The sequence below is a fragment of the Saimiri boliviensis genome, chromosome 4, assembly GCF_048565385.1.
Source record: "Saimiri boliviensis isolate mSaiBol1 chromosome 4, mSaiBol1.pri, whole genome shotgun sequence".
NCBI lineage: Eukaryota > Metazoa > Chordata > Mammalia > Primates > Cebidae > Saimiri > Saimiri boliviensis.
The window spans coordinates 154,073,201-154,092,902 of NC_133452.1; the positions used below are offsets into that span (position 1 = coordinate 154,073,201).

The following is a 19,702-nucleotide window of genomic DNA, read 5'->3' on the forward strand; positions in this document are numbered from 1 at the left end:
CCACACTCCTTAATTTTCTTGGTCCTGAGACAAAGAACTTTGGGTAACACCTCAGACAAGGAGACTGCTTCAGTGGTTCTAGACTACTTCACCCGTCTTTACAAAAAATACAAAAATTAACCAGGCATGGTAGCAACACCTGTAGTCTCAGCTACTTGGGAGGCTGAGATGGGAGGAGAGCTTGAGCCTTGGAGGTGGAGGCTGCAGTGAGCCAAGAGTGGATCACTGCACTCCAGCCTAAGTGACAGAACAAGACCTCCTCTCAAAAAAATTAATTAATTAAGCAGGAAAAACAAGGCGATCAAAGGGATCCATCTGTTCAAAGGCCTAGAACCAAAAAGATAATATTAGCTACTTTAACAGGAATGTGGCTGCTAGGGGAGGCTTTGTGTAAGAGCAGCACACCAAGGGCCAGATTTAGAAGGACAGAATATGTAGGATTTTGTAAGCTGAGTTGAAATCTTTGGGGTTGATTCTCCTTGTAATAGGAAGCCATGGGAGTGTTTTCAGCATGTGAACTCAAGCTACCTCTGGTACTGGAAGTGGTTTCAGAGGAACAGAATCTCAACTGATGGGTCTCTCAGTTGGTGATGATTCCATGTCAGTCTCACTAGAGTCCTCTGGGGCTGTCATTAGGAAAGCTGCTTGATGAATTTTCATTGCTGGAGGATGCTGTGGCACCCTCTGAGCTGATGAAAGGCACAAAGAATGAGCGGGGTGGAGGCCAAGTGTTGGGATTATCTGTTTCACTCAGCTGGGCGTTTTCCTCCTGTGCATTCATGTTTACAGTGAATTTGGAGGACAGAAACTAGTGATTAGGCTGTGTCTGTGCTGGAAATGTTCAGTGCATTGGACAAGTTGTTCTTCCTGAGACATCAGTAGTAGTTGCTGAAAATATCACATTGAAAATATCACATTGCTGAGTAGAGAAAGGATTGTTTGTAAGGCTTGTTGTTTCCCAGCCTCCTGGTTTTCTGTCCCCTGAAGCTTTGGGAGGCAGGTGTCTGTTCAGGAAGCAAGGGTGCAGGACCTCTGGGGTATGCAGTGACAACAGTCACAGAATATTTTGTTCTTCAGCAAATTTCTAAGCTTCCATTGAACACAAAACTCCAGGGCAGACCCTCATCACACCATCATGACTATACCGTTGAGGGATAGTCCTGACTGGGGTCCTGCTTCAAGATCATCCCAGCTCTGAGGGGTCAGCTCCCTAGAGCATCGATTCTATTCTATTTCAACAAGTATCGAGTGGTTCCTCAGCATGGCAAATAGTAGGTCTCAGCTATACCTGCGTATTAGAGTCACGTGGGGAGATTTAAAAAATATCAGTGGCCCATGTTCACTATGTGGGCAATGAAATCAATGGAAGCAAAAGCTCAGCATTACAAAATACACCCTTGTAACAAACATTCATGTGTCGCCCCTGAATCTAAAATAAAGGTTAAAAGAAAATACCAGTGACTATGGAATTCTGACATGACAAGTAAGCAGCAATAAGGAAGAGACCCCAGGTGGGAGATGGCCCCTGGTGGGGAAGAAAAATGAACCATTGTTCCGAGAGACATCTAATCACAAACAGCTTGTAAGCACAAAGACCTCTGTGGTCACAGTGACCTTATTCTGCATGCAGCCCCCTCCAGCATGACCCTATAAAACTGCCCTCAAGCTTCTGCCTCCTTGCAGACAGCCGCTTCTCTGCTGTGCTGCCCACTGCAACCGTGCAATATATTATCATTCCTTTTCTAATACTTCTGCCTTTCTGTACCTATGGCTGTCTTGGTAAATTCCTTAACCGCCTGCACCACTGGCTCCAGGTCTTCACTCCCCACAACACAGACCACTTGACTCAGTATTTGTTTTATATCTCCTCAGGCTATTTTCGTGTGCAGCAGAGTTGATCATTATTGACCTACCTAACAGAATCCAAACTCCTTAGTTCGATATTTGGAATACTCCAGAATCTGGTCCTGACATGCATCTCATAACCTATCTTAATGACTTTGCATATACCTCAAGAGGTAGTTCAGAAGAGGCCCCCACTTCTGAACTATGGGTCATAGCAGAACCCCACCTAGCCTGCTCCCCACTCTGGTCTGCTATGTCTGTTTGTCCAACTCTGCCTGCTCTCCAAGCTGCACCAAGGGTCAACTCCTCTCAGATCCTCCAGCCTACCACGCCTTCCTTTCTGACTTTCTAACATTTTTCGTTTTCCAAAAACACGACTTTACGGTAAGTCATAATGGTGACTTGCATAATATTTGATCTTTTGTATTCTTACTTATTTTTGCCTGCATGTATGTCTCTTCTCCCCAACTCAATTCTTGAACATTCCCTCAGGGCACAAGATCTTGCATATGGTAGGTGGTTGGTGAAAATTTATAGAATAAAAGAGCAAATGGACACAATAAGAACCACTTTTTTAAAGTTCCTCAAATCAATTGAGGGTAGGGAGAGTGTGAGGAAAGAGTTAACACGGCAGGTCTGGTAGCTTAGTTCTGCCGTCTCCACAGGCACCTGGCACCGTGATTTACCAACCTCTGGGTCTGTGGCCTTCAAAGTATTCTTTATGCTAGTGACTGATGATTTTGTTCGAAATACCTGGATCAATGAACCATGCCACACCAGCCTGTCAGGTTGCTTTGCACAAACAAGATTGATAACGTGTAGCTGCCTTTACTGCTGGAGTCTTGAGTTTCTGTTGCCATGGCTGCATACATACTAAGAGATGCCTCTGTGACCAGTCTCCTACCCACCACCTCCCCACCCAGACTCACAGAGGCTTCCCTGGGCGGAGATATTAGCACATGCATCCCTGTATTTCATTGCTAGAGAGAACATTTCCGTGTAGTCTCAGAAGGAAAATGACGCGAAAGTCTGTGTCTGGGCTTTCTGGACGGTACCAGTGCGTATCTTTCTCTTGTTGGTTTTCTTCTGTGTCATTTGCCGTAATAAACCAGACCTGTGAGTATCAGATATTTTTCAAAAATGAATGAATGCAATAAGTGAAATGAACAACGAAATGAAAAGACCAGAGGACACATGCGTACGTACATAAATTTTCCAGTACATACATACAATGTACATACACGCATTTTCCAGGGCACACATACAATGTACATACATGCATTTTCCAGGGCATACATGCAATGTACCTATATGCATTTTCCAGTGCAGAATGGCTGAATTTGTATTGAGATGCATTTACCTTAAACTGTAAAACTCACTCTGGCAAAGATGGGCTTTGCTTGGAAAAATATTTAACATATATGCTTAAAATGAAATTTAATGAGTGCCTGAGTGTTTTAATGCTTGGATACCTCTTTGCTCACTTAGCTCCAAAGAGACATTTCTTGGACACAAATTCTTCTCACCAAATTGTTTGCCAAGCAAGCCTACTTCTCTGTTGCCTGTCATACTTACCTGGTATAGTATATTCAGATCACTCTCCTACCCAGGCAAAAAGAATGTTGCAGTTTCATTCAACATCTCCCTCAAAGACAAGTTGAATACATGCCGGCATGTGGGTCACCTGTCTGCACACACACACTGTAAAGAATGGCTCAAATAAGAAAGAAAAGAGCAGACGGGAGTGGTGGCTTATGCCTGTAATCCCAGTACTTTGGCAGGCTGAGGCAGACGGATCGTTTGAGCCCAGGAGTGCAAGACCAGCCTGGGCATCACAGTGAGACCCCATCTCTACAAAAAGTAAAAAAATTAGCTCATCATGATGGTACCTGCCTATAACCCAGGTACTCAGAAGGTGAAGGTGGAAGGATCACTTGAACCCTGGAATTCAAGGCTGCAGTGAGCCAAGATCACGCCACTGCACTGGGTGACGGAGCAAGATCCTGCCTGAAAGAGAAGAGAGAGAGAAGGAAGGAAGGAAGGAAGGAAGGAAGGAGGGAAGGAAGGAGGGAGGGGGGGAAGAAGGAAGGAAGGAAGGAAGGAAAGGGAGGGATGGAGGGAGGGAAAGAAGGGAGAGAAAGAGAGAGAAAGAAAAAGAAAGAAAGAAAGAAAGAATAACTAAGTTTGACAGTGTCTGCTAAGGAAGGCTAATGACACCAGTGATGGGAAAAAGCAAGACAGCCATTCTTCGGAATCTGAATTCTGTTCTGTTCACATTATGCTCACTTTTGCTGGAGAGAACATGGCAGGAACAGAAAAGGAGCTGGTGAGAACTTGATTGGAGTGACCTCTGGGAGTGAAGAGGTGAGAAAGGTGACAGAACAAGTGTTGTACGAGTCCCCAGACGTTTGCACGTTCCTTACTAATGTTCATAATCAAATATCTCAAGATGATTTTTATTTTTAAAAACTTTCTTCACCTTCCTTTGTCCTCTGTGTTTCAAGAAGCGGTGGCAGACATGTTTCCCGACAGTGACATTTTCATCTGTAGGGAAACCTGGGGACTTTGGTAATAGCTGATCACAGGAATCCCGGATGACCAGCATGGGCTTTGTCTCTAATTAGATGATCACAGCCAACTCTCTTGACATATCCACAAGAGGCTGGAGAGCCGTGGCAACGAATCCATCAGTCAAGCAGAGAGCACAAAGGGGCGGGGTCAAAGAGGTAGCCGGAAACCTCACCTGATCTCACATCATTTGTCTGGAAATTAGTCCACAGGCTTAAAAAGGAGGGTATAGACCTTTGTAGATATATAATATACATGAACCTTGCCATATTTTACTGTAGGTTAAAAGATATGAAATTTGAGTTGATAGTAATTTTAAAAAGAATAATTTTTTCACATACACCTAGAAATGCTAAGGAAGGCTATAAATAATAAATTTGAGTACGCCAATCATATTTTGATTTGCTAGAATCACTTGATATTTAAAGGAATTCTATGATGGACATTTTTGCAGTATGAAAAAACATCCAATATGTTTTTCTGCATTTTAAACTGTTTTATGATCTGGATTTTTCTGAAAGTTGCATCCACTGAGTGAGATAAAAGATACTATATTTTTGGTTGTGGTGGTTGTTTCTGCGTCTGTCTTCCCTGGGGTTATTTAGCCATGGTGACAGAGAGGCATGACTGCAAATCGGGGAATTTTTTTGTATTTAGCTATCACCACATGGGATTCTGTTATATTCCACCAGTTCCTTCTGCAGGAGAGGTACAGATAGAAGGCCATCTGAGCATTCAGGTCCAGAGCTGTGAGATGTGGAAGGCGGTCAGGTGCCCTCACCAAACAGGCATAAATCACTTACTCCTCTCTTCCTCCTGCATCTTTCAATGTGTGAAGGAAGGTGTGTTAATTTCAGGGCTTCACGTTAGGGAACCCAGGAGTGTTTCTTCCCTGGGAACCCTACTGGGGAGTGGGAATTTTTTTGATAGCCAAGATACCTTGGGCTCTAAAGCACACATCTTATAACAAGAGCAACTCTTTTCAGAAATCCTGGAACAGGACACCCGAGTGCAAACCCAAACTCTGAACAGCTTGAGATTTTCGAAGTAAATGAGTAATTATGGAGGGCCTACAAGCGCAGAACTGTGCTGTGCGACCTGAATTACCTCCCTTAGCCCATAGAATATCTCTGTGGACAGAGGCCATTGATATCTCCTTATTACAAACAAGAAAGCTGAGGGTCTCAGAGGTTAAACTCCTCGCACAGTCATAGCTAGCTAGCAAGTGGCAAATTCGCATTTTAACCAAGGAGGTCAGGTTCCAGAGTCAATGCCCTGAAATGTTATAACTTTACTGGCCACATCCAGTGAAGAGCTGCCACTTCCATTTCAGCTTAGCACTGAGCTGTTATTTCCTATTGAATTCCTTTTCAGCTTTCCAGGTCCTTTTTACATAAGGCCCCTAGGCTTGCTGATTTTCTGTATGTATATCTGCAGGGGCGTGTGTGTGTGTGTGTGTGTGTGTGTGTGTGTGTCTGTATCTCCTTGCATCCTTCTAGAGTGCATTGCAAAGGAATGGTAATGGGGGCTGCTCATTTGTTTGCCTATTCGTGACCCATGATTTTGGGCAGTATTTTCAGTCGTGATACAGTCTTCATTTCTGTCTGGAGTGACAAGATGGAGAGAGACTCCCCGCCGATCCCTGTCATAACTGTTAAGCTCCACTGGGTCAGAAAGCCCTTGCTGGTTTCTCAAACCTCTAATTAGGCTTTAAAAAGAGCGCTGGGTTCCAAGTACAAACAAAAAATCTTCCTTTTAATCTGCTTTTAGAGCAAACATTTGTATAGTTCCAGAGCGTAGTAATACGCAAACCTGAAATTTATCCTTAATAATACTCTCAGTGAACACATGGACACAGGGAGGGGAACTTCACACACCAGGCCTTGTCACACACTGGGACAAAGGGAGGGGAACATCACACACTGGACTCCTAATCCTATCCCTCCCTTAACTCCCCACCCTAGGGAAGGGATAGCATTAGGAGTCCGGTGGGGAACAAGGGGAGGGAGAGCATTAGGAGAAATGCCTGATGTAGATGATGGGTTGATCGGTGCAGCAAACCATCCTGACATGTGTACACCTATGTAACAAACTTGCACATTCTGCACATGTATCCCAGTACTTAAAGTTTAATAATAAAAAAATAATACTCTCAGTGATACTCAGTAGGCATCGTTAGTTCAGTCACAGGGTAATGCAGGGTGGATGTAAACAAAATTTATGTGAAAGTACACAGCAAGTGGTCTCAAAATGCCTGTGTGTCACTCAATAGAGATGTGGATATGGATGGGGTATTGACCTTCACAATGTAACAGAGAAACGACACAATAACTATATAACACTAATGGTAAGTGCAAAAGAAGTTCCCCAAAAAATTTTCTCAATATTTCATTTCTTTTTTTCTTCCCTTTTCTCCTACCACCCACACTCCCCAACCAAATGATATTTGCCCACGCTGGCTTTTCTGGACCACCCACTGTGACTTCTTATGAAGACCTAAATTTTTCCCTAACAGCAAAGTTTCTGACCTATGTCAGCCTTATCTCACACATCAAAACTTAATCTTCCTGTGTTCTACTTATCAAAACAAAGAATAGCCTCATCCAAAGATGTCAATTACTAATAAAAATTTGACAAATACTTTATATGTTAACAACAGCCTGTAATACCTTGACTCCTAGAGGTAAGACGTTGAGCAAGAGCAGAAAAGACAAGACATACTGAGAGACATAAACATATTGATAAGAAGCTAACATTTGTAAAATTGCTTCTGCTTGGGCTTTTTAACATGAGGTTTTCAATCATGCCACCACTGAAATACCCATCATTTATCTGGGCCTTCCAAAGCCTTCCCCGATCTATATACAGTTTAAGAGAAGAATTTTATTTTCCTCCATAATGATTGATGTTGTTAGTCAAAGGCATCAGCAGTGAGTGTCAATTTGCGTTTTAAATTTAGGATGATTTATTTTTAATGAAAAGTGTCGCTGCTGCAGTTTGTCTAGCTGTGATAGGGATTAAAGATTGACATTGAAAGAATATTAGAAATATGAGCATCCCTATGAAGGAAAAGATTGGCACACTTGACTTTATAATTTAAAACCTCTGTATGAGAAAAGATTCCATTAACAAAATTATATGACAAACAACAGACCTGGAGAAAATACTTGCAACATACGTAATCAAAGGATTAATTTAGCATTAAGATTCTGTGAGAGGTTCCTTGCACTCAATAAGCAAAAGGCAGGTAACCTAATTTATATGAAGAAAAAAATAAAGACTACTAAGAGAAAACCATAAATGATTAAAAAGCACACAAGACTCAAACCTTTAGAAAACTGAAGAAATTCCATTTCTTGAACCACTATTTGTAAATTTTTCATAAATCCTCAAAATGCTTTGTAAGGAAGTTTTTCTTCTCTTTTCCCAAAGAAATGCATGGAAAGGGCTGTTTTAATTTCAGGTTATTTAACCGTGGGTTTCTGACATTCTACTTCATTAGTTTTCACTGTCTTCAAGTCATCTTGTTCACTTCTGATCTTCTACAGCTTTTCTCTCAGCAGCACAGTGAAACCTCATCTATCCAGCAGCAACTTCAATCCTCTGGACTCCCCTGGATTTCTTATTTAAGCTTAAAAATCTTTTTTTTCTCAACCATCATCTGCATCCATCATTTTAAAGTAGTGTTTGTGCTTCGGTAAGATGGACAACCTAGTTACTCCCTGATTTCTTAGACACAATAGCATGATATGCTCTCTGGAAAAGTAAACTAGTATTTATGGGGGGAAAATGTACTTGATACCCAGGGCCAGTATCAATTCTAGAAGTCCTGATGTTTCTAATAGGGTAAATGAAGTTAAAAACTTACTTAAGATTTTCCCATCTGTAACTTACTTAGATCCTATAAACTTCTCGTATTATCTCATTTCAGTTAGTTTAGCTGTATATTTGCTGTCTTTAAAATAACATGTAAATTTCAGTATCCTATTTGGAAATAGAAGAAAGTATTTACACAGACACACAAAAAAATGCTTGAGAAGAAGCTGAACCTGATGAATTCGAGATGTGTGAGCTCTCTGCTTATCAGATTGGCAAGGCTGGAAAAGGTTAACATTTAGTGTTAATATTGCCAAACAGTTCTGAGTGGGAGCAACTGGCCTCACTTCTCTGTAGAGCAACACAGCAACATTTATCAAAAATATAAATAAATCTCTTTTGAACTCAACAACTTCTAAGGATCTATATGGCATAAATATTTGCAAAAGTGGATGAATATGCATGTTCAAACTCTTGATTATAGCCTTGTAATACTGAAATCTTGAGAACCATTTCAACTTTGACCAACAGAAGAGTGGATAAACGCATTAAAATACATTCACAGGCCAGGCACAGTGGCTCAGGCCTGTAGTCTCAGCACTTTGGGAGGCTTGAGGTCAGGAGTTCGAGACCAACCTGGCCAACATGGTGAGACCTGTCTCTACTAAAAATACAAAAATTAGCTGCATGTGGTAGCACATGCCTGTAACAGCTACTTGGGAGGATCACTTGAACCCAGGAGCCAGAGGTTGCAGTGAGCTGAGATTACACCACTGTGCTCCAGCCTGGGTGACAGAGCAAGACTGTCTCAAAAATAATAATAATAAAATAAAATAAAATACATTCACACCACACATTTAAAACAGGTAAAAAATGAATAAAAGTGTACTTCTATGTAAGGATGTCACTTTCTTTATTTTTTACAATTCCAAGACAATATATACACTATTCACACTTTTGTAATTAACAACAAATACCATAATCATATATCTACATGTAAATGTCTGTATGTGTTCATAGAAAAATGGGTGACTAAAACTGTGAGCAGTGACCTCTACAGAGGCGTTGGGGATTGGGACAAGGGAATATTTTAAGTTTTTATTTTAATTTCTAAGTTGCATTTTAGAAAATTCATTACTAACCTACTGAAAAGAAAAGAAGAAACATTTTAACATTTTCTTAGAAAATAGTGTGCCAAATTACCCAGATTCCATTATAGCACTATTGCATTCTAGGAGAATTTGTGTATCTCTTCAAATGCCCCCATTGAGAATGCACATTTATTCGTATTTCCTACGAGTTCTTTAACGGTCTGGAAAGAGCAGTACACTGCAAGTCAGGATGTGCACATTCTGGTTCCTGTCGACCTCACTGTCTGTTTGCAGATCAGTACTTTCACTTCTCTGAATCTCTAAAAATGGACATTGGTAAGATGTGTGGTTTCCTAACTCCACTCCCTGCAGACACAAGGGACCCTTCCCCATAAACACCTACCATCCACCATCCTGCTTTTCAGCCAGCGCTGTTCTGGTTCTCTCTGTTTTGTTCATTTTCATATCTACCTATGTTTGTCTGATTCTGAGCAACAGTCATTTGAAAATATTCAGAAGAGATCATTTTGAGGCTTCTTCTAGAACCAACACTTCTTGGATCTCTAAAACCCAGCTTCTGATTAGGGGGTGCAGTCAACCCTTAAGTTTACTCCGGCTAGGAAGCTGCCCATTTTCCTCATACACTGGGCCAGAAGCACAGACCTTCTTTATTTTTTCCCAGAACATAAAGTTGGGCTGTCGAGGTGGTAATGGAGATGAATGAGAAGAAACCAAGTGCAGGTGTCACAACACAAGAGGCAAAGAGGGCTGCTGGGGACAAGGAATTCTTGGTCTCCCCTTTCTTCAAATGACCACTGAGCCTGTTAGCATTAGTCTTGGTGTAATGATTTTCCTTGTCTATGAACATGCTCTGTTCAGAAATAATAGTTGGCAGAATACCCTCAGAATACATTCACCAGGGAATTGTAATTCATGCCTTACAGTTAAAGGTCACACCAGAAACTCGCACCAGCTCTTAATCAACGGCTGACTGGGAGAGGGTCAGGGCCTTACCTTTACTTTCAAAGCCAGTGGAATTCAGTGCTTGTGTTCAGGGGCAGCACCATTCAGCCCAGTAAATTGTGTACAGTTTAATAATTGGGCCTCCTAGGAAGCTGAAAGGCCAAAGAAAGAGGCTGACATATCCAGTTTCTCAGAAAGAAGCATTTAATAGGGACTTAGGAAGAGAAGCCATGTCTGTGTCTCGGGTGGTGGTAAGACCTGATGGTGGGTCCTGCCCCATTATCCCCTAGACCAAGGGCTTATGTACCATAGGGGAGGAGTGATTCAGAAGGGATGTGTAGGACAATTGAAGTATGATAACATCAATGTTGTTGGACCTACGGGGAAGGTTTACGGTAAGTACCTGCCCTTACAAGGAATAGTAGATAAACTGGAAATTTTAGAGGCCTTCTCAGAACTGGGGTTAATCAGCAAACCAAGATGGGAGATAGCAATCTAAGATGGAGTTGCTTTGGCCTCCATGCTATCCTTTTAAGACACTAAATATGTCATAATGAACTTGTCCCTAACACCACTGTCCACATCATGAGTGGCATCCAGTGGCAATGGAAATATTTGCCAAAGTAGAAAGTGAAAAACAGCGTCAGGGTGGAGCATTCATTTGTCACATTCCCGTTTCACAGCCCAGACATGATGACATAGATCAGTCATTTATTCTATCATTCTATTTTTTTTTTTTTTTCTGTAGGAAAGTCTTAATACCATGTTTAAAGTCTCACCAATGGAACCTACTTGACTTTAACTTATTGAATTCCCTGGTTGCCCCTGAACACTTCTATATATACCACATATCACTGAAATTAGTTCTTATCCTTTGGATTGTGTTACTAAAGGAAGCTTTTGCCTCCTGTTTCTCTTACATCCCCTCTGAGACCCAAATAAAATGCTAACAGCCAGTAGACTAAATGTGACTACAATTTTTTCGCCATTAAAAGACTAGAAACAGGAGAGAAGCAATTTGAGATATGTTAACTTGACAAATAAGCACATTAAATGCAACAGTGTGCCTCGGTTGGACACTTTAAAGAGTCAGCTACAAAGGAAGGGAAGAGTGGGTAAATAGGGAACTGTCTGTGATTTAAATAAACAGTAAAGTTGAATTACCAAAGGGCTGCCATATAAACAATTTTTAAGCACCTCTTACATGCCATTTTGTGTAAATTATTTACTGACACAATAATGCTGAGAAACCAGCCACACCCCAAAACTCAGAGGCTTAAAACAATAAACATGCATTTAGCTCAACACTCCATAAATCAGCGATTTAGACTGGGTTCAGTTGCAGGGTTTTTCTCATTTGCTCACTCACATTTCTGGAGATGAGTTAGGTGTCAGCTGTTAGCTGGGTCACATGATTCTCATATTCCAGAGGGCTAGCCCAGGCAGGTGTTCCTGGAAGTGTCAGAGGCAAGAACAGGAACAAGTCTCAATGTGCAGGTCCTTTACAAGTCTCTATTTGCATCATGTTTGCTAACAGCCCGTTGGGCAAAGTAAGTTGCATGGCTAAGCCCAGAGGCAGAGAGGAAGGACACCACACAGTTACAGAATAAAGAATATGAACATTTGAAGAAATAAGGAATTAGGGCCCCGAACGCCATCTCCCCACAGACTCTGTGCTCATTTGATTGATGCCGCCTCATTTAACTTCACAGTAACTCTAAAGACGTTTTCACTGTTACTTCCATTCAAGAGATATAAATAGTAAGGATAAGAGAAAGGCCAACCATCCTGGTGATGAACAGAGTCACTACCTCTTCCCCTCTTTTATAGGGTCTTCTGTCTGCATATATTTTAGAACTTTTTAAACCTTGATTATTTACAGAAAAGATGTGGAAAATTACAGCAGAGAGAGAGAGAGAGGAAGAGCAAGAGAACTTTCAAATAGAATGGTGTTTGGCAGAGAATGCCAAAGTTAGGAGCCAAAAAACCTAGTCTATATATTTTACTAACTCGGATCATAACTCCTTTCCAAAGGGAATGAATCTACTGTATGTAAATTATATCCAAATTTGAAAAGAAAAGAAAAAAGAAAATGAATCTTATGAAACTAATCTACACATAAAAAGAATACCAGATGGAATTTGGGTGAGGAGGAAAACTAGTTAATATGATCATTGAAAAATGTATGGAGCCAAGCACAGTGCCTTGAGCCTGTAATCCCAACTATTTGGGAGTTTGAAGTGGGAGAATCACTTGAGGCTGGGGGTTTGAGACCACCCTAGGCAACATAGCAAAATTTGTCTTTAAAAACATTTTTTTAATTAAAGAAAACATATGGAAAAATGAACAAATAATAGCCAAGAATATTCTGAAAAAAATTAGAGCTTTGGAAAGTCATTTGTCTTTCCAGATATGTCCATACATTATAAAGCTACAATAATTAAAGCAGTATTGCCACATGAGTAGGCAGATCAACAGACAGGCTAGAAAGTACCGAAATAGGGCAGAATTTATGTAGGAATTTAGACTATGATAAAGATGGCAATCCAAATCATTAAAGAAATGATGGATTATTTAATAAATGATGCTGAGATAACTGGATAGTCACCTGAAAGTTTTATTATATTTCTACAAGAACTTACAATAAAAATCTTAGATCTGTCAAGTATGTAAAAGTGAATGAAACAAAAAAACCATGAGAAAAAAATGAGAATATTTAAAAAATATACTTTTGAAATGGAGGAATACTTTTTTAGGTTTGTCACAAACTCAGATCCCACTGAGAACTAGCTGGGAGACTGGAACATTCCTCAGAATGATCCCTGATAGGTGAAGAGGCCAAGTTATTTACCCCGAACTCCTGTCGGTTGAGGGTACTCCTGGGACATTAGCCCTCAGAACTTCCGGCTGTTGCAGACGATCTTTACCAGTAGGCCAATGGGATGTAAGAGGGCAGTCATGGCATCTGATAATACAAGGAGCAAACATTGTGTGTGTGTCATTAGGTGAAATAGTGAGGGATGACTCTTTCACTTTTCCCCTTGGTTCTGTATTCATGAGATATGGTTCTGCAAGAAATCACATTGCATATTTGCCACTTGTTCAAAGCATATGGAATATCTTGTAAGACAGACCTTCAAATTGTGAAAGCTGCCGTCTCTCAGATTCCACCATGACTGATTCTTCTGCAGGCCATTCTACCACTTTTAAGGTCAGCTTTTCCTGGGTGGTGGGATTCAGGGTAACACCAGTGAATCCCACATGTATGAGCTAATTGCCTCTCTTCTTTCTCAGTAAAATTAATTTCTTGTTTGGAAGCAATACTGTGTGGGACACCCAACCACCTTCGGATATCTTGGGTCATAAGCTCTAAGTGGAAGAGCTACTTGAATGTCAGTGCCCAGAAGCTTTGAAAGCTACTTGGCAATAGGTTGGAACACTGTGACTTTCTTAATAGCAGATAATGTAACGTGATACAAATTGTCTTTCATTTTGGAAGGCACATCTTGAAAGTCTCAGATTACTAAGCCTCCAGAATCTTCACTGAGATCCACCGAGGTCTCTAAACTTTCACGGGATTTATCACCCACCCTTGGGCACTTACATATTCTACCAAGACATCAAGGGTACTTGCTACTCTTTTGCTCAATCAGCATGATCTAATCAATGGGGTAAAACAGAATGATATCCTATGGGATGCGGAAGTGATCAAGTCTCTACAGACTAGATTAAAACAGCTAGCTGGATGTTAGTGAAGATGTATTGCTGGAGGATGAAAGTCAACTGCATTGAGTTGTATCTGCTAATTGGCATAGGAAAAAAGAAAGTTTGCAACCTTAACGCCTGCATATCAGACACCAGGCAATGCGTTGACTTACTCCATAAACAACAGTCCTCATCTGTACAGCATTTGGCATTGGAGCCAGTACCCAGTTAAGTTCCCTAAAGTCCAGCTGTTCTCCCCACTTCTGCACAGGTCAAAGACGTGAGGTTTAATGGAGATATAACTGGAATCAATTCCCACATACTCTCCAGGTCCTTGATGTTGACATGAATTCTGCATTTCGTCCTGGAATGTGATAATGTTTTGGCTCACAATTTGGCGGGGAGAATATTTCATATTCCCCTTCTTTCCATAGTAGCCCTGCCTCTGTAAGCCAGAGAAAAAATGAGGTATTCCTTCAATTGCCAAATTATGCATTCAGGAACTGGAGGAATAAATACAGAGTATATACATAGAATCCACTGAACCCACTGTGAGACAAACTCTGATCAAAACTGTCTTTATCACTAGAACCCCAGAGCCACCAATCGGAATGGAGGACTTCTTCCCGAGGTTCCAGGAACTCTGAATACAAAAATGCTTGAGGCCCCCACCGAACATCGTTTCTGTCCAAAGAACTCATTTTACTTTAAGAAGAGAAGTAATGAGCCTACATACATGGGGTTCAATTTGAAAATGGTCTAGAGAACTGCCCCCCAAATCTGGTATCTTTCTTTCCCCGGTACACACGTACCCTGTAAATGGCTACAGAACTCTGTAGGGAACACTAAGAGAGTTTATAGTTTTTACATGCAGGAAACTCTGAGCATCTTCCTTTTGAGCAGTCACTGGACTCAAAGTTTCATTGGTTATATAAATCAACCTTAGTAGTAACCTATCTATTCCAGTTAGAGAGATCAATGATCAGCTGGGGAAAAAAAAAGAAAACCCTAAAGGAAAAACCATTCTGGTCATGGCTCTCGCCCTGTGGCCTGTTGCAATAACCACACCCACCTTGTCTCTAAAGGTTAACTTGCCTTCTGTCACTCTGGAATCTCACCATCCCCACTGAAATCAGGAATACTATTCCAATGGCAGCCTCTCCCTGATTCATCCTCAACCTCATTGCCATGGTCATGTTTGTATCCATTATGCTAGCTGCAAAAGACTCTGGAAAATGTCGTGGTTAGCTCTGTAGCTCCTGAGATACAGGAAAAGGCTGAAAATAGATGACGAGTGTCAATGGAACAGACCCTCACAATGAGAGAAAGAACATTTTCTGTGAATTAGGAAAAAAGACTGATCTAATGAACAGGGAAGATAAATGGACTAGGGATGTCTTTGGGGTGTAGAAAGAAGCTTGTTGAATTTGAGGGAATATGGAACATGTCCTTTAGTAAACATAGCCCTTCTATTGCTCCAAAGATAGGCATACAAGGATACATATGACCCCAAAAAGCAGAGAGCTACCAAATATGAATGTTTGCAGTTAATAAAAATGATGTTTGCAAAGAATACTTAATGCCGTGTGGAAATGGTGATTATGTCCCATTGAGTGAAAAAAGAAATGTATGACACCACATTAATATGGTTTGACTGTGTCTCCACCCGAATCTCATCTTGAATTGTAGCTTCCACAATTTCCACATGTGTGGGAGGGACTCTGGGAGACAATTGTGAATCATGGGGGCAGTTCCCCCTTACAGTTCTTGTGGTAGTGAATAAGTGTCATGAGACCTGACAGTTTTGAGGGAAAATCCCTTTCACTTGATTCTTTTTCTCTCTTTGCCTGCTGTCATGTAAGATGTGCCTTCCGCCTTCCATCATGACCGTGAGGCCTCCTGAACCACCTGGAACTGAGTCCATTAAACCTCTTTTCCTTTATAAATTTTGGAGTCTAAGGTATGTCTTTATCAGCAGCAGTAATTGGTAAATGAAATAATTAGTAAATTAGTAAATGAACTAATACAGTAAGTTGGTAAAGGGAGCAGCAAAGCATTCGAGAGGTGACTTAGGTGCTGTTTAAAGCATTCAGTTTAAAGGGGAAACAGAGCATAGAAGTTCAGAAAATTTGGAGCCTGAAGACATGATAGAAAAGAAAAACTCATTGTCTAATGAGAAATTCAGGCTGGCTGCAGAAATTTGCGTAAGTAACCAGAAGCCAAATCTTAATCACCAAGGCAATGGGGAAATGTCTCCAGGGCATGTCAGAGACCTTTGTGGCAGACCTTCCAATCACAAGTCCAGAGGCCTGGGAGCTAAAAATGGTTTCATGGGCCTCCCTGCCAGAAGTATGTCCTTGTGGTAGTCAGTAAGTCTCACGAGATCTGATGGTTTTACGAGAGGAAATCCCTTTTGCTTGGTTCTTATTCTCTCTTTGCCTGCCACCATGTAAGATGTGACTTTTGCTTTCAGCCATGATTGTGAGGTCTCCCCAGCCACATTGAACTGAGAATCCATTAAACTTCTTTTCTTTTATAAATTACCAAATCTCAGGTATGTCTTTATCAGCAGCATGGAAAGGAACTAATAATACACATACATATATTTTCAACTTGTGTGTATGTGTACACACACATATAATGGAAGAAAACACTTCAAATTGTTAAAAGCCGTCAGACTACAAATAATATGGGTTTTTTTTCTTTCTCTTGTTTTTCAAAATTTTTACAATTACTAGAATGTTGAAAGTTAGCATTATTTAATAAAATACAAAAGAAAATGTAACAGTTAATGATGTCATATTAGTCCATTCTCAAAGTTAATAAATGTTATATTTATGAATGTTGTATTAGTTCAATAAAATTGAGCATTATTTAATAAAATGTTATACAAAAGAAACTATATTAGTTAATGAATGTTTATTAGTCCATAAAGATACTACCTGAGACCGGGTAATTTATTTATAAAGAAAGGAAGTTCAATTGACTCACAGTTCCACGTGGCTGGGGAGGCCTCAGGAAACTTAAAATCATGGCAGAAGATGAAGGGGAAGTAAGGCACGTCTTCCATGGCAGCAGGTGAAAGAGAAAGTGCAAGGGAAACTGCCACTTTTAAACCATCAGCTCTCATGACAACACCCTCACTATCACAAGAACATCATGAAGGAAACTGCCCCTATAATCCAATCATCTCTGACCAGGTCACAATCTCAAATTACAATTTGAGATGAGATTTGGGTGGGGAAACAGAACAAAGCCATATCAAATGTCTTCTAATTAAGGTCTAAAAAATACTAGGGTTATCATTATTCTACAACTCTAAAATTTCTAACACAATGTACAGAAAAGGACACCTTAAGAACTAGACTCAGAGTTAGAAGAACAAAGTTGTGTTCTCAAAATCCTCAGTGTGGGTTTGATAAAAAATTCTGGAAGTAAAATCAAAGCTCTAGACATCAACAAGTTCACTGGCTTTTCATACTTGATTTTAATAATAGAAACACCTGTTGTTTTTACAAGACAATGCCAATGTAGATGAACTTTTAATCCTCAAACAAGTAAAAATAAAGCTGCTTCATTTGAAACCAAACCCTCCAGCAGCATGCTTGAACTCAATAGTAATCTATTTGGAATCCACTGGCCTAGCCCAACCCATGACCTTCCAGATGAACATATCCCCTGATGGAAGGGGCTGATCTTCCTCTTCTTTTATCCAGGGTCAGGTAAGAGGAGACCCCACGCAACCTCTCAGCAGTCCAGGGCTAGGTGACTCTTATCATCATCGCAAGACATGAAGTCAAAGGTAGAGAAGAAAATCATGTCCCACAGAACTGTGAGAGGAAAAAGCCAAAGGTACAAACCATGTTGTCCTTGAAGGGCGAGAAGGCAGAGATTAAATCTAAGGGCCAGTGTCTGCTTTTCTGAGACTCCAGTGATGGTTTGCACAATGACTCCAGATTGGTGTAAGGAGTCAGGGTGGGGCAGATATTCAGTGTCTTGCTGATGAGGGTCACATGGCTAACTAATGAAACTCTAGGACTAAAAGCCAGGTGTTTCAACTCAGTAAGATGGCCTAATTCACACACACACACACACACACACACACACACACACACACATATGCACGCACGCACACACGCACACACACACACACACGCACGCGAACACACACATGTAAACCTATGTAAACCACATAGACCTCATGCTCCAGTGTTCATCTTATTGCAAATGTCGTTTTTGAGTTCCTCAACGACCAATCTCAATGCCAATCCAATGAATAATTTCATTCATTTTCCTAGATGATCTCTCCTTTGTCCTTTCCTTTGGCTGTCTTCTCACTATACGTTTTCTCAGAGCTCTATCACCCTCTCCCATTGCAACAATTTGCATCTAGTTTTAGTGATCAGACTCCAGTGTGCTTAAGAGTCATCTGGAAAGCAGGATTAAAATGATACTTTGAGGGCCCATTCCCAGAGGACTTGGCTGCCAGGGTTTTGGGGGTGGGTGCAATGTATACAGATGGTCTTTGAGAGATACTGAACATTATGGTAATGATTTTCTAAGTGAGTCTCCAGTCCAGATCTTTCTCCTGGGCTCGAGGCCTAAAATTTCAACTGCTCAATACATTTGGAGAAATCCTGTCACTTTAAATTCTTCATGCTCTTTATCCGCCCACTCCCAAATCCACTATGTCTTTTCCCACAGGTCCACTGTGGTCCTGCCATCTCTTCCGACTCTGCCACAAGGCTGGGTCCAGATCCTTGAAAATTGTGAGCTCCCAACTATTTCCCCCTTTGCTGACCTCTGTTTTCTCTCTCTCTCCTTTACTCTTTTCTAATGGCCGAATCTCACCCAAAGATAGGAAGGGCCACTGACTACATAACGTTCAGTACTTCCCAAATCTCCGAGTTTAGTCACTGCAATGACTGCTACCAGTTTCGATGAAGAAAAGGAGAAAATATAGGAATAAACATATTAATATTTCCATGCCCATATAATTTTTCCGAAACATTATTCGCAAAAAGGTTATGTGGTAGTCAACATTGATGGAGGTTCAGGACTAATTAGGAGACAGTAAGTAAGAGCAGTATGCAGAGTTGCCATGAAACTGATGGCTTAAAGCTGAATGTTAATCAGACTTACTCTCAAAAGTCCTCCAATCATGATCCCCTCCTCATCTCCTTGTCTATTCAAGCACAGCCTCCCTTCATCTGACCCGAGCTCCTCTGTTTAGCTTTCTTCCTCTCCTCCACTCACTCGCTGAGACCCTGCAACTTTCTAGGCGTAGCTTATGCAGAGCAGTTGAACTCTTCCTGTATATCACTCCAAGCCCATCCCAACAGTGTCTAGAGATCAACCTCCCCAACTAGAATGGACCACCAACGGATTTTTAAATACAGAGATGTTTCTCCTTCAATAAAAAATTCTGTTACCAGTCCTTTAACATTTTTTTTCCCTGTGGCATAAGTTGGGTCTTTCGAAATTGCTTTGATATTAGTCACAGCCTGACCACCTTGATATTTTTTTATCTCTTCCTCTCATGAGAATAATTGAGCAGAGTCCTTACAGGTAATTGCTACTGAGGCCAGTCTCTCTGGTTCACCCTCCTGAGGGTTAGTGAGCTTTGTGCTGTTGCCAAATCACAGCACTCCTCCGCCCTCCAGCTAGGGGTCTTGCTAGGACAGGTTTATTACTAGAAAGGCAAGTTTGGGGGT

General features: G+C 41.0%; 1 long non-coding RNA gene across 1 annotated transcript in view; it reads right to left on the reverse strand.

The window, feature by feature from the left end:
- Window positions 1-616: 616 nt before the first annotated feature.
- The window catches only part of LOC141584401 (uncharacterized), a 28,495-nt gene continuing 9,409 nt past the window's right edge, over window positions 617-19,702 (reverse strand). Inside the window, exons 2-5 of the long non-coding RNA XR_012517449.1 lie at window positions 13,135-13,248; window positions 11,653-11,735; window positions 10,335-10,435; window positions 617-2,959 (exon numbers count right to left, since the gene is read on the reverse strand). This is a non-coding gene — a long non-coding RNA (uncharacterized LOC141584401). The remainder of the gene's footprint in view (window positions 2,960-10,334; window positions 10,436-11,652; window positions 11,736-13,134; window positions 13,249-19,702) is intronic.